Below are 16,134 nucleotides of genomic sequence, written 5' to 3' on the forward strand. Positions count from 1 at the left end.
CACTGCACTGTGTGCAGCGCGGTGGAAGGGCAACTCATGGCAGTGCGTAAATGTCGCCCCGACGGTGTGTCACAAGGAAAGGGTGAGCTCCGTGCACTTTTGGGGGAGGGAGTTGAAGGGGAAGGGAGGAGTGTTGGATTGTGCATTCCGCGTACCGGGGCAGGCTCGTACGTGCGTACGCGCAAGACCCTTGACATGCGTAAGTTGCAAGTTCACCGTCTTTGCTTGGGCTGAGATGGGAGAGGGGATGTACCATCGCAACCGAAATCGGAACGCCACGTGTGTCGGGAGCGCTGCGTAGACGGCGTGTTTTGTCTCCCACGAGGCTTACACATGATTTTGGGGCACAAGGAGGGGTTGTTAAAAGGGCAGCAGGATCATGTGGTTTGATTTGGGGGCGATCGTTTTGGCATTGAAAAAAAAAAACGACAACTAAATTGCATTATCATCCTGGTCGGGTAGCATTAATCATAGAATATAATGCACTGCAAGCTTCTGGAGAGGAGGGAGGCCGAAAGGGTCTATTAAAAGGGTCATTGCGTGACGGTGGGAAATTTGGGTCGAAATTGAATGGAATCAAATTAATGGAAATGAAACATTTACCAGGTAGCGTAAATGATCTTCATGGTCAGCAGTAAGATCAGGAGTGTAATTCATATGAGCATGTTTGGTGAAATTATGTTGAGAATATACGATATGCCTTGGTACAACGATACGTTCAATAGGTTGGCATAATGACCTTGGCACTCATATGTCTTTTCGATAGGTCTAAAGCGAACTTAAACTAGATGTTGAATTAAGACAACACTCTAAGAAATAGGTTTTTTCTCTCCATACAATGAGGTTTTTTCCTAAAAAAGGACAAATAGAAAAAGGACAAACAAGTGAGGTTTGCAATTTTCCTGTCAAGATCTTCTATGCAAACATCCAACTTTAGAAGTCTAGAAATGGATTGCAATGATAAAACATTTGTTCTTTTTTTCTACTTCTTCTTTGGCACAACAACCATTGTTGGTTGGCCTACCGGTACCATAAGTGACATTGGCTTTCAGTGTCTTATTGATTACCCAAAGCCTAATCGGAAGAATAGTAAAGTCCTACTTGAGGGAGCATGGCCAATTTGGGGCTTGAACTCTTGTCGGGCATGTTGTTAAGTGGGCATTTGTCACGCCAGAAGTATACTGTGGTTTTGTTTCATTGTTCAGGGTATTAAGGATGGCACAAGGAGAAATTCTAGTTGTCTAGGTTTGTATGTTATGACCTTCTCTAAAGGTTAATTCAAAAGATAGTTTTGCAAAAAATGTCACAATAAACAATTAAATTTCTATGAGCGATAGCCTTTACCATCAGTTATTCTGTATATGATTTAAGATTTGATTAATCTCTAGCAACTCTGCGCCAGGATACTTTATATCAAACATTAGTAGTCGGATTATGTATACATCTTTCGATCAGATAGTAGGTAATATTCGTATTTATTTCATTGAGTTATTTGCCTATAGCTAGCCTACCTAACCATAATTAACAATAATGTTTTACGATCTAACTATACGATCTAATCATCGATCAGCGAGAAAGTCAATTAAACGAGTCGCAGAGTGACTGCCTTAAAAATTGATCACATTTGAACCTAAAATGAATGTTTAAAGAAAAGTATGTCATTAAGCAGACTATGCACATAATTTAATTACATCAAATGTTTATTTTTATCATCTTTACTGTAGAAAACGTTTACCAAAACAAATGCCTTCCAGCAATGGTTGGTAACAGACCTGTAAAGTTTACTACAGAGCCAACGGTTGTTGCAATATGCAGCACAGTCGGACGATCTCGCACCGAAAACCGTATCACCGGGAATTTCCCAAGCCAAGTTCTGCCTCCCCACCCCCACCCACACACACACACATCCATCACACAAACACCACGCTTGGGTGAAGCCCCCCTGACGGACGACAGCCGTGCCGTGAAAGATTCAAAGCATTTTGCTGCCGCTAGAAGGGAAGTCATAGCGGCGCTTGAAAATGCCGGCAGTGCTTCAACGGCTCTACTGCTTCTCCTCGCGCTCCTGCACCGTGTGACACGGTGGGGCCCCGTCGACGATGGGGGGAAAGAGGTGATAAATCAAACAGCATTTTCCACCGAAAGCAACCCCGCAAAAGGCCACCAAAGGATATGGAATGAGCAGAGGAGGAAGCAGAAAGCAGGGGAGTAGTAGTGAACATTAAAACGACTGCAGAAGCTTGTGCACTGGCTTGTGCACGTGGTACTGCAGTGCTCTCCACAGACCAGCGAGATATGTGGCGAGGTGTTCAATTATGAGTGCTATTCAATGAACAATCATACGACAATGCGACACTTTATGAGTAAGTGGCACTGTCTGCTAGCGCACGGGAAGACGTTTGTAAAGGGTGGTGTGGTGTAAAGTTCAGGTTCACCAGGTTTGGTGTCTGTTTTTTTGTAAGTTGTTTTTGGGGTGGAGCTTTTCTACAGTTCTGCTCAAGCTTCCGTTCAAGGTGGACAGATTTAGGGCACACGATGTTAATAGACAGCTTACTTGTGTTGCATAAAAAAACCTGCATCCTTTGTTGCTTTGGTCGGTTTGCTGCTTACGTAAAGCTTCTTACAATTGGAGAAGAGCAGAACAATGAATGGTGGAATTAAGGATTAGTTTCGTTTGCAAAATAGCTCGAAAGATTAGCTGGGAATTGATTTTTACATTACAATAAAAAGCAGACATTACACAGCAGAATGCCAAGAACTCTTTCCGGGCCCAGATAGGAACGGCTTTCGTCCAGCATCCCTGACTCCCCCGATTTCGTTCTCTCGTTTCCATTCTCTACGTGACCTTTCCGCGAGTTAAGCTCCATCAGAAGTGCACCATCGTTTCGTGTGCACATCACGGCGGTAGAATTTAAATTGCTTGCTTTGCTCTTACCCTACGCCGCAAGGGTTTCTGCATATGTGTGTCCCAGTGCCCGAGCAGCCCCGGTAGAGAAAAGTCATTTGTCGTGGTAAAGTGCCGTCAGTTGCGTGGTGTTTTGTGTGCCCGCTGCCAAGGAGCAGTAAGGGCGCGCGCGTCACATGTGGGGTTGGGCTTTGAAGCGCGCGCGCGAAAGGTGGCAAATATTTGCACTAACTTGCACGGTTCCACCTTGCCCCAGCAGAACGGGGTTTGTTGGTACAGCATCCCACGTCCACGCCGGATGATGGTGATGATGGGCACGTCGGTGCACCATGCACATCATGTCAGCAGAATGCGCTACGGTTGGCGCTGCTGATTGATTCGTCAGCGGAAAGGGTGCTGAAATTCGATGCCCGAGCAACATAAATGCATTTCATTAGCGAAAAACTCGGGCGTACCTGGCGTACGTCGCTTTTCTGTACTGTCGGTCGCTCTCCTCCCTATTTTGCTCCCCCTCCCACCCCGGATGATGTCATTCTAAGGCTGTTGTTTAGGTTTGGTCTTTAATAATAATGAACTTGTTTGTTTTGAAATGATGATGAGAAGTAATGGCGAAAGGAACGGTTTGTATGCACGCTAATTGTGGTAATGTGTGCGGATAGTGAGGTTGGATACGAGAGTAATTTGAGATGTTACATGCAGTTTTTTCATGTGAGGCAATTATAGCTAATTGGTTACAGATCGATGTTGTTTTATTTGAAATTTAGGAAGTTTATTTTGTACATATGAACATATTATGCTTTTAAGGGGTTTAACTGTTGGTAGTTAATCTAAAATGACATACCAGCACACCTGATTGTGTTGAATGTTCGTCTAAATCTGCACGTTTAAGATACAATAAAAGATTAAAAATAAAGTCTGAATAGACTTTTGATTATAAAGTTAAAAAATCAATAACCATTTATTAAATTATCAATCAAGCATTACATTATTGCGTTGACTAACTTAGATCAGCTGAAATGAAGCATTAGCAACAAGAAATTAATACTATTAACAACAAATGCGATATCACCCTTAATGTAACTAAAAATATAACAACAAAAAGAAATGATGACTTTGAATGCCAAGGATGACTTAAAAAACCAGCGATCATACTACCAAAATTGCAAATAATTCTACTCTTTTGTCATATTTTCAATGATTGTAATCAGCTTAGCTCTCAGAACAGATTTTAACTATAGTGAATCATTTTATTCATGTTGTTATGTGGTTGTTTTCGTAGTAAATACATCTAACCTCATTTGATTTATGTTTTTACCCAGACGAAACGATCGATGTTTACACATGCTTCTGTTCACCACTAACTATTTCGGTTATTAAGCTCAATCCTCATCATACAAATGATCACATATGTAGCATTCGATAAGATGCAATTATTAGTCAATCAATTCTTCAATGTAGTTGGGTCAATTTTATTTTGAATATGTACGTTATACAGTTTCACCACTCGATTGCAAATAAAGCAAGATAAAGCATAGTGCATAATTCGGTCAAGAAAGCATGTGATATTAAAATGTTAAGGTTTATCCTGTTAACGTGCATATTATACGTTTGCATCAATACAAAAACAAAGAAGCAGAATCTTTAAATAAATACGACCAATTAAGAAACATCAACTTTTAATACATTCCAAAGGTTCCAAATCATCTTTATGCTACTATTTGCACCGAACGATCGGAAATGCATTAATTACTATGTGCACAACTTACACTTTAAACCTTTCGCAACCAACGCCAAGGTGTGTATGTTTTGACTGCTAAACACCCGTTTTACTTAGACGCATTTTGCACCCACTGGCGCCCTACTGACATCAATACAATTAACGCTCCAATAGCGCAATGATGCCCCTCGGTGGCAAAAAAAAAATGGCCAACCTGTCACTGGCTGACTGTTTGTCGGCTTAGAAATATGATCCCCGGCAGGTGTTTGGCTTAGCCGGTGCGCTACACCAAGCCGCCCGGTTTCGGATTAAAGGCGTTGAGCGGGCGCTAAGCTGCACTGCCGTCGGGCCAGCCGCGGGAGATCATAACCGATTAGCGGTAGCGACAGGCCGGGGACACACGCACACACACACACATATACAACCGGATGATGGATCTATGATCCGCTCGCAAATGGAGCGCTATCCGACGGCCAGCGTATCGTGCGTTCTGGTACGTTTGGTCGCGGTACGCCGAACATTACGCAATTGGCGTTGATGGCTGCCAGCGCTGGCTGGCTGGTAGGATTGAAGAAACCTGATTGATTAATGTTTGGCCGGTGGAGATTGTAAACCTGTTCGGGTGACACATCCGTCCGATCAAACTAGAACGGGAGTGCATTCATTAAAATGTTTGCTTAACAATTTCGGACTGAAATTTGAGCTAGCTGTGCACGCTGGAGGGAAATACTGAGTTTTAATAAAATATTAACACTTTGTTGGGTACGATTCAAGCCGCAAACGCCTATCGATCGATCACCTTCTCCCTGCACCGGTCGTCCTTATCAAAAATGCATCCATCAAGGCACTCGGCACCTCGGTGTGCTGTGTTGCTATCTTAGGGCGGGAAACAACTTGACTTTGCCAACACTTCGTCAACACTTTGCCAGCACAACCAGCCACGCCAAAGGGGAAGTAATTGCACACGGTGTAAGTGCATTCAAACGGTGGCCTTCGTACGGTGCAGCGCGGGTACCGCGCTGGCATGGGAAAAATTGCACCCTGGCACGCTTACACACACACACACACAACCGTTGATGACCTTATCAAGAGAGACCTCCGATTTTCCTTTCGTGGCCGATCGACAAAAGGTGAATTGATTTTTTATTGGCCGCTGTCCAAAAGCTTGCGGTGCGGGTTGCTTTTTGCTGGTGGGAAAATCCAACCCAACGATGCCCTTTTTCGTGTTTGGAATGATTCACCGTACAGTGTGAGTGTGTGCTTTAATCTTGATCGCGTGGATGGGTGGAACAAGTTTACCACAGGTGCCTCCAGTTGCGTCAGCGGGGCAAAGCAGAGATGGAAGACTCTCTGCTTGTGTTTTTTCTTTCCGTCGTTTGCTGCCGATGGAACAATGAACAAGTGGCTGAAAACAAAGGCGACATGACAAATCACCCTTCTTCGGAGCGCGCAAGCGAGCAATTTCATTCAATCAGGTGAAAATTTCGACAATTTTTCATCTCCAACTACAAAATTGAATGGGTGTGATGGCTGGCGTACCGGACCTGGTGGCCTGGTGTGGGGCGTGGTAACGCTTAACGATGGGCTATTAAAACTGATCCGCCATCCGTACCGTATTGTGTTGGCTGCCTTCCCGAAAACGGTGCCTCGTGGCCATTAATAAAGTGTTTAAGGATCCAGCAGGCATCGGTACGGTTGCTATGGCACGGGATTCAATATCAATTTTTAAGCCTGCTTGAATTCTTCGGCGCCCAGGGTCAGGGCCGTTTTGTGCGCAGCTATGTGAACCGTGAATGTTGTAGTGTTGGGAATTTCGTTAAAAAAAAGGAACGGAACGGAACTAGTTCATTTTTCAAAAAGAACGGAACGTGAACCTGGGGTGCAAAAGTACCGACCCACAGCTTAGAAGCCAAACTGTCATCCCGGGGGGGGGTGATATAAAGCATGCATTTATTATCTAGTATTTTTTTAACTTATCAGATGCGATGACCATTTTCGGCGAAAGCCTTCCTGTACCACTAATAAGCTTGGCTATCAGTAACTTAAATGCCCATAGCAGGATAATCATCCCAGTGTATGGGGGCACGATCCATTCGAGGCTTTTACCCATGCCGATGTTATTGAGTGGTACGAGTTGACGATTGTATCACGAGATTGACTAATTATTTGAATTTCACTTACTGTTTAAAACAAATAGTTTTTTTTTTCACATAAATTGTTTACAACATCACGGCACTCAAACGGTTGTCGAATGGAACAGAATGCTTCGAATCGAATGGCTAAATATTGGAATCATGCCGAGTGCCAAGATCAAGTGGATATCGTGGTATAAAACATAAATACATCTTTTCCAACCCGTTCTGCCATATGAGTACAGATTTAAATTTAATAAATATTATTTGTCTAGTTAAGATAAGCTAAATTATAACAAAAAGTATAATAGATGTTACAAATTGCACCATAATACCAAATGCAACACCATTTTTGGTTTCGCTTATCAAGATTTTTATAAACGATACGCGACGAAGTGCTATGAATATTCCTGTAAGCATTGGAGAGTGCACAGGCAACACATACTGTGTGCGAGAAAGAGTGAACAGTTATCTTGCATGCAGCAAGCAACAGCCGGACAAAGCCGGTTTTTTCAAAGAACGGAACGCACGAACGATAGCACCTTGCTAACAATATTGAAACAGCAAAGACCGGAACGGAGTGAACGGAAAGAACGAATTGAACGGAACGGAATGAACGGAAAGAACGAAATGAACGGAACAAACGGAACGGAACGGAACGGAACGGAATGAACGGAATGAACGGAATGAACGGAATGAACGGAACGGAACGGAATGAACGGAAAGAACGGAATGAACGGAACGGAACGATTTTGTATAAAGGATCGGAACGGAACGGCCTACATAAAGAACGGAACTTTTTTACTAGGTTCGGACCGGAACGGCTAACACTAGAATGTTGGCAAGCTCAATGGCCCATGAAATGATACGCATTTTATTGGGCAGCGAGGAGGCCCGTTCGGGTGTCCTTCCTCATCACACTTTAATTGATGCGTTTTATTAGCAATTTACTGTGAGGTGATGGTTACCGTTTTTTTTTTTTTTGGTGTTCATCAGACTTTTTGTACCCATGTTTGATGTTTTGAGGAGCAAAGGGAACTGTGAACGAATGTTAATCCGGTGGAACATTGGGTCGCATTATTAATAATACGAAACGGTTGAAAAATGATGGTAGCAGAAGGTTTTGATGAGGAATCATTAAAAATAGCGTGAATTAATAATCTTCCTTTTATGTTGCGTGACTTTTGTGACTTTATTTGCAATGAAGTGGAGCGAAATTGATGAGTTAATTTCTGCTTTCTATAAGCTGCAACAAAAAACCCATCATTTTTATCTTTTTGTTGTTGAAATTCCCCTTTGATGCTGTCCTTAAGATGTAGGGGGATGATCTGGAAAAAATGGTACACAAGATAACATTAAGTTTAATATTTATAATATTTAAGGAAATATTGGGACTTTTTCCGGCCATATGAGGACTCATTTAATGTTTGCAATACACTATTTTTCTTCAAAAATCAGATGCTAATGGTATTGTTGTATGAATATATATGAACTTTACGGCACCTTTCCAGCATCGGCATCCGACCTTATTAAACACATCTTTTTAAAACGCTCGTTTAGTTTAAAATTTCCTGTACTCTCTTTCAATCAGAACTCTTTCGTTGAATCGTTACTGTATCATAAATATTGAGAAGGATGTAGTGATCGCATACAATCATATTGTTAAACAACGACATGATTTCATAATTCCTTAAATTTCTACCGTTCCTGATGCACCAACTTTCACCTGTATCTTGGATGTAAGTGCAACTGTGATGATAAATGTTAACATTGTCGTTTACACACCATGCAATGCAACAGAACATCAGCTTCAAAAGTACATTCCTGGAAGTAAGTCTTAACTTCAAACTGAATATTGCAGGAGACGGTAGCTTCGGCGTCCCATAATCTCGCTCTTGTTTGCTCAATTCTGCAGTAGCTGTGCTTACTTTGGAGCTTAACTGCTGCAATTTATTGTGGGCCTTAAAATCCCCAACCTTTCTGTTGGAATATTCAAGCATGCACCATCCTATCCGCTGAGTCGTCCTGGCCTTTTGCAGTTGCACTCAGTGCATAATGTAAATTACTAATATGATCTTGCAATACCGTACTCATGCGTTATAACGTAACAATAAAGTAATATTAACAATGAGCTTTTGTCTTGTACAACTTATTCCAATGCCAGCGTGAATTTAAATGCAGATTAAAATTCCCATTTGAGATGGGACCTCTTGAAAAATCGATCGATGATTAAAATAAAAATACAATAAACTGTGAAGGTGTGTTCAACCACAGTCCAAGATGATCTTATTAGTGATGACTTAAACATTTAAAAAGAATAACTATTTTTTGGTAAAGTCACTGTGAAAAGACTACGAAGAGGTATGTGTGATACGAGAGGATAGATCTACTTCATCGGACCCAGCTCCTCCTACAACTCATAACAAGCAACTTGATTTAGTCTCAACAATGTGGCAAGACTGAAGGACCCAATCGACAAGCATCAAGATGAGGTTAAGAGGCAAAAGTTAGTCGCTCAAACCTGTGCAGCAACCAAAAGATGGAAACAATGGGCTTCTTCTACTCACCGAAACAAAGACTACACCACGTTATGAGAAAGTTATAACTTGGAATTGTTAAAAATATCATTGCAGCATAAAATGGCTTCTTTTGATTGCCTTTTTGTGCTCTTCAAAATACACACGAAGAAGTTTAAATGTCCATTCTTTAACCATCATATCACACGGACTCATAATCACACGCATCATTAAGCATGTTAATCGACTGGGGAATTACATTTTCTTCATTTTCTGTTCACTGTTTGTCTCCCTGTCTATCGCGCGTTGTGCAACCCGTACCGTAAGCATACCGGTCAATTGAAATGGACGGAGCCATCGTGCGCGTAATGCACTCGGAAATGGGCAAAATCTCGTTACCGCTTCGGCGAACGATCCTCCGGTCAAGATAATACGCTCCTACGGCAGGATTCAAATAGCAGGAGCAGAAATGCGAAGTAGCGCTTGGATGTGGTAGAATTCAACGAATGCGAGAACCACCGAGACACACCAGCGGAGCACGCATCTTGCTCGCTTTCTCGCGCGGCACGGTAAGGAACCACGGACCGGGAACGGTAATGATATGCGCCACCGTGAAATAACATTAATCAAAATCTGCTTCCTCACGGTTCCTTTCACACTCGCCACTCGCCCCAACCCCGTTGTTGGTTTGATTGAACGGCTTGAAAATTCATCTTGACAGATCAAGATAGGTTCAGCTGACGAAGGGAGCTTTCAGAAGCGATCGAAGCCCTTGCGGCAGCGGCTGTGCTCGCGACACACCGGTCCCTGGACAACATATCAGACAGCCCAGACCCAGCCTGTCATGACATGTGCGTTTTCGTGTTCGTTCCATAGCGCGAGGGCAGAGAATGACACAGATTTGCTTTGTTTCTTCAAGCCCCGTGCGTTTGGGCGGTGGTGCCCTTTTCGGTTAGCTACAGATCGCATCGATCGTGCGATCGATTAGGCTTACAACTTAATTTTCAACCACAATGCCCCTAATGCGCTTATGACATAGTTTGCTTTTGCTTACCAACAAAATTGCATGTCACCAGCAGGTTCCCAAAAACCCGCCCCGGTTGCCCTTAACAAACGCACTCCCGCAGGTCATAGGGCGATGGGGGTTGACCGATATTTGTGTTCCTCAAAAACATTATAACCCACAGCAAAATCACCACCCGCGAGATGCAGGTGCCCTTCGCCGTCTGGAGGTCCAATGCATCGGTTCGCGTGGACGTGTGTCTGTGTGTGTGTCTGCTGACACTGTCGAGTTTGGCCTTTAATCGAATCGAAATTTCCAAACGACATCAATCAAATAATAAAAATACACGGCTGCGAGTGCACGCAATCTAGGTTTTCTTGGGGAAGCTTTGTTTCATCACCAACGGCGCACTGGCCGGTTTTAAAGTGAGTGATCGATTCGGGTGCAGTGTGGCAGGGCCGAGCCCTTCAGTTTTCGGCTGGCGTGCACACATTAGCAGGGCCGTTGTTTAAGGATGACTTTCGATTTCAGCCGTTTTTCATACGCACTAAGCTCGCGCAATGTACGCCATTAGAGACAAATGGGAGGATAAATGAGTGACCGAACAGTGAACTGCACTGTTGAGTAATTGATCATCTGTGTTTTCTGGTTCCTGCAGGCGGAATGGATTAGCGTGTTGTTGAATCAGGGTTACGGTGAGAACTTGACACTATTTGCCGGCTGGTTGGTTAGGTGCGGAATGTAAAGGAGATGTGTGTGTGTGTGTGTGTGTGTGTGGTGTAAATGATTGATGGCTATTTTGTAGCTGGATAGTGACGGTGAGATAAACTACATGTTTTCTAAATTACCGTAATGGGAACAAAATAAGTATTATTTCGTGTACCTTGTTTGCATTTATTTTTTGGGTTTTGATACTGGGACGATTTTGGGAAAATAATTGAACAATGTCAAGAAAACAAAAATTGATTATTGGAGCCCTTTCCGTTTTAAGTTGGTAGGCTGAAATTTCAGCCTGTCAGCTGTTCGCATTGTATAGCAGTTTTCGAGCAGCTATCTAAGTGGGTATAATATACAGGTGGGCTTATCCCTAGGTTTATGGATTTAAAAGGCTGATTTTAATCGCTTCTATTTCTGAGTGAAGATTTTAAGAGTGTTTTGTGTATTCGTCAAGCCTCCCGAAAGCTTGTTTAATCAAAAACTTTTAGTCGTCCTGTAAAAAAGTGATATTCAAATTTAGTTATAAAAAACATGCTATGAGAACACTTGTACTACATACACTTTGGTTCTGGATTCCATCACGTGATCTCTTTAATGCACCTTGGGGTAAATGTAAACAACACCGTGTTTTCGAGCAGGTACTCGAATCTAATTCTAACTTTGAGGCTAGAATAATCTAGACTGAAAATTGCAGGCTAGTTTTGCGTGTGGTTTTGTATGGAACGTTTTCATGATTTCAGCCTCCAACTCTCAAGCTCCATTAAAAAAGCTGACTAGAATCGGGAAGGGCCCCATTGATAGAGTCTTGAATATTTTACTTTTGTAGTTTCAATTGTTAAAAATAAAATCTACAATAATTTTTTCTTAATTTATTTTGTATATTTATATATTTATGTTTATAAATATCGACATCCTTGCAGCGTATCTTGGATCGCTTTTTACGACTACACCTAACTCAAATCTTCTTCCAATCTGCAGACATTCAACCAATACTTGACTTGTGATATGACTCTGTTTCACAGAATTCAGTTTATTAACTTGGTTCCTCGTTTACCGTTGAGAAAAGTTCAGCGTTGGGCCGAGAAGTGTGCTTATGTGTGTGTTTTATTCAAGGAAAGTATCAAGAACTTCTAGCTACTTCTGCTATCGAAGTTTTCCCATGAATTGTGTAGCTATTTTGGATATATTACTACATCTTCGCAGCAAAATTACTTAACAAAACTCAGTTATTTAACCAAAACGGGTTTTGTAATATCAGTATTCCGCTTCCGGCCCGTTATGTTTTTATTTGCTCTCTTTTGCAACCTGCTAATCTTCGCACTGTGGTTTGTGATGCTGAAAATAAATCACTCGACAACGGGCTGAAAATGTGTCGCAAATTAGCAGCTTATTCAAAATGCTGTGAAATACGACTCAAAATTCCTATCGCCCAGCTGCTACCTAATCCTGCAAAAGAAGGAGAGCATCTCTATTAGCCCTTCATTTTGCCGGTTTTTTTAAAATATATTTTACCTTTTTTGTCACTTTCTTCTGTACCATGAAAACGTGCGAAAGTGCTGGAATAACGAAACGAACGAAAACCCAGCAATACAGCACACAAAAAATGCAAAAGGGGGAAAAACGGGGAGCTGCCACATCCCGCAAAGTAGCACGAAATCTGACGCTACTAATTATGTCCGATGAAAAGGAACGAGAACGTTGCGGCAGCGTTCAGGGCTAGGTCGTCCGATGGTGTGTGTGTGTTCGCCGTCCAATGCATCATATCATCCACCTCTTTTGCGAACAAGATGCAAATGATGTTCGCGGGACTCACGAAAGTGTCGTCCGATTTTTGCCGACTGAACAGAACTTTTAAGTGACATAATTAGCATTTTGCTGACGGCAATTTAGCGCACAAAATGGACGAGAGTGTTCGCTCTGTCTACGGTATTTAGCGAACAGCATGGAAAATGGAGTATTAACTGCGCTGTGTGAGGTGCAGGAAATGAAAAAACGCTGAGGGCTGAGAAGGAAAAATCCTTTCCATTTCGAGAAGGAAAGCGAATCATTACGATTCGATGCAAGGGTGGCAGAATGATGGAGTGAAAAAAATGAAGATTTCTGTGAGGATCTGGATGGTTGATGAACAGGCAAATAAGGGTGTATTGGAGTGCTGAGCACTCCAGTTTGATGAATATTTAGCTCACTTAAAATGAGCTTCCATTTTTCACAATACACTAATAGCTCATCACCTTCAAGCGTATTGTTTTCTAACACACTCCCTTCACCGTAAAAAATGGAGCTTCTCTTACCTAACTCATTAGTAAACCGAACCAAAGCGACGTGTCCTTAAACGGAGCGCCAAAGCGATGCTAATCAAATTAACCTTGGCACAATAAAATCCAATTACTACAAGTGTTCCCGGGGCACTCGACAGGGATCATCTACAGATTTCACGCACAGCGGAGCATCCGTCCCAGCCCTCCCTGGAGGTGATAATATGCTGTAATTATGATCAAGCGCCTGTGTTGATGTGGACCAACTTCTTCTCCTCCAGGGTGCTGTAGGCGGGCCACAAGCGAGATCTGCTTGCGTATGGATTAATACTATTATCATTATTATGTGTTAGCGGTAGTCGGCTCGTCTAATCGTGGCCCGAGTGGATGGAACTTCTTCGAGTGGTGCCGTACGATAAACAAAAGAAAATCACATCATGTCATTGCATGAAACATGAAACAAGTAGGTAAAGGTTAGTGCTGTTGTTTGGTCGGAAACTCATCTAAACCTGTTTGCTCTGTATAAAAAACTTGTCTAGGTATTCATTCTTCAACGTTTAGTGTCGTTAAAGAGAGAGGGAGAGCGGGATAGATAGAGACTGCAGGAAGATAAACGCTTGGTGATTTAATTAAGCGAGCTTTAACAAGTCTTCACACTGCATGTTTTAGGGGTAATACGTACACAGCATCTCACGGTGCTCCAAATTTGACTAGCAGCAAATGGCACTTGCACATCAGATAGGAAAAGTTTCGTGTTGCTTTTGTTTTCGGTGCACCTAACGGATGGTGACAGGGACCGTTTTCCCTTTCCATCTCTCTCTCTCTCCTCCCGCCTCATTTCGAACTTGGATTGGGTTAGCTTCTCGGAAAGTTTGTTTAATTGGAAAACTTTAATCTCTACTCCACCGAGCAGCTAGGTAGGAAATGAGGAAAATTTGCGAATACAATGCAATACCGATGGAGGAAGTGAAATGTTTTGTGGAATGTTTTGGCAGTAGTTGAAACAGTGCAGGACTCGAGGAGAGGGCAAAACGAAATTCCGTGGTAGGAATTAGGTGTGCAACAGATCGCCTTGAGGCCAGAGCCGTTGAGAGCTTTGCAAGGTACGATGCGTATGGAAATAAATCATTTGTTGTGGAGTTAACTGAGCAGTTAGTTGTTGTTAGTAGATTGTTTTGGTGATGAAGTTATTAAAGCCGTTGAGATCTTTTCGTGCAAACCCCTTTAAGGCCGGTTGTGCATTTTCTATGAACGTTATCGAATAGCATTTTTCTGGATTAATGGCTAAATTTTGTGCCTAGAAACTATGTTCATCTTATTGCAGCCATTCAACACAAGAAGAGGTAATCCACCTTTGGGATTACTGATCCAAGTTACTGGATTTTCTTACGATTCATTGGTTTGATCTCGTTATTTTTTGGGCTCATCTCTCGGTTTAGTCACCGTTTTATTAGTATCGTCCCATTGGAAATCAATACAATTGAACCGAAAAATTCTGAGAAACGCCCAATAAATCGTTTAAATACACCAAAATATATAGGAAGCATCCAAACATTTTCGGGAAACAACCAAAAATCCTTGCGAAACCTTGTAGGCCTTACTCCAGAAGGAAATGATAGTATTAGTAGTGAATTAGCTGAAAACAATATCTAATATGATCCGTTCTCCACACAAATGATATTATTGACGGTGCTTGATCGAAGGATCTACCAAATACAGATAGAATGTTTCCAAAAACAAGTCCATAGATTTTTTTGCTGTATCGTATATATATACTGTTTTCTTTGTATCAAATTTTTGATATATGTTTGATATATGTCGATGTTTGCTTCGATTTACATATATATTTTGCTTGCTAATCTTATGCAAAAATGTAGCATCGATATCAGTTCTTAGGCTTTATTTAATCTGTTATTCTATAACAGAAACAATCGTTCTCGACATCGATAGCTTTATTATTTCGTATCGACTTAGCTGTACTAAATATAAATATAAATCATTATTGTATGGAATCCTTTAAATAAAAAAATAATAGCTCAGTTATTATTGAAGTCACAAATACAATAAACTGTGCAACAGCTATTGAATACAAGTCACAAACCAATCACAGAAAAATCCTCAATAAACATTCACTTCCGTTTCCTAAACCAACAATGCATAACTGGGTAACAATTCCTCTAATATTGGCCCTATGTGTGTTTGTGCTCGTTCAAATGCAATAGTGCGGAATCTTTCCTCCCAATCAACTCAAGGCTCGAAGCCAAAGAGGCAAAGCTCAATTTCCATTTTATCGGTTGTCGGTTTTATTCTAAATTGATTTCTATGAGCATTTGCATGAGTGCCGGTTATTGATTTAGCTACCTCACCACACACACATCATCGGCCGCGCTACTGTTGATGCACGGACGTTGAGCATCCTTCAGCTCTGGGCGGTAGCCTACTTTCCCATTCAAGATCCGTTTCATATTGATCCGGAGATAGTTATGAATGTGTGTGTGTGTGTGTGTGTGTGTGTGTGTGTGTGCCCTTTCTTTCCATTGAACCTATTCGTATAGTGGATCGGAATTTACAAATGCTGCCGCAATATATTTCAACTTCCATTGTCTGGGCCATATATCAGCTAGTCAGTACAGTGGACCAGCTACCCGTTTCTGCCCGCACCCATACGTACCAGTGACCTTTCGGTGTTAAGCTTCCGAAAGCAGCCAAGATACTTCCCCCGCGTTTTGGGAAATCGAGCCAACCAAGTCTCGAGGACGCTTGTGTGAGTTGGATAGCAGGACATTTCTTCTCCTTGCGGCCGGCTGGACCAATTATCTGCTCACAATAACTCTCCTGCACGTCACACAATAAAGCTATCGAGTAGAAGGTTCTGCATCCCATCCTCCC

The 16,134-nt window shown here is 42.0% G+C and overlaps 1 protein-coding gene across 6 annotated transcripts in view; it reads left to right on the forward strand.

The window, feature by feature from the left end:
• Positions 1-16,134, forward strand: part of LOC121595846 (calcium/calmodulin-dependent 3',5'-cyclic nucleotide phosphodiesterase 1-like) — a 269,467-nt gene that overhangs the window by 17,490 nt on the left and 235,843 nt on the right. The window lies entirely within an intron of this gene.

This window comes from Anopheles merus, chromosome 3R, assembly GCF_017562075.2.
Source record: "Anopheles merus strain MAF chromosome 3R, AmerM5.1, whole genome shotgun sequence".
In the NCBI taxonomy this organism is placed as follows: domain Eukaryota; kingdom Metazoa; phylum Arthropoda; class Insecta; order Diptera; family Culicidae; genus Anopheles; species Anopheles merus.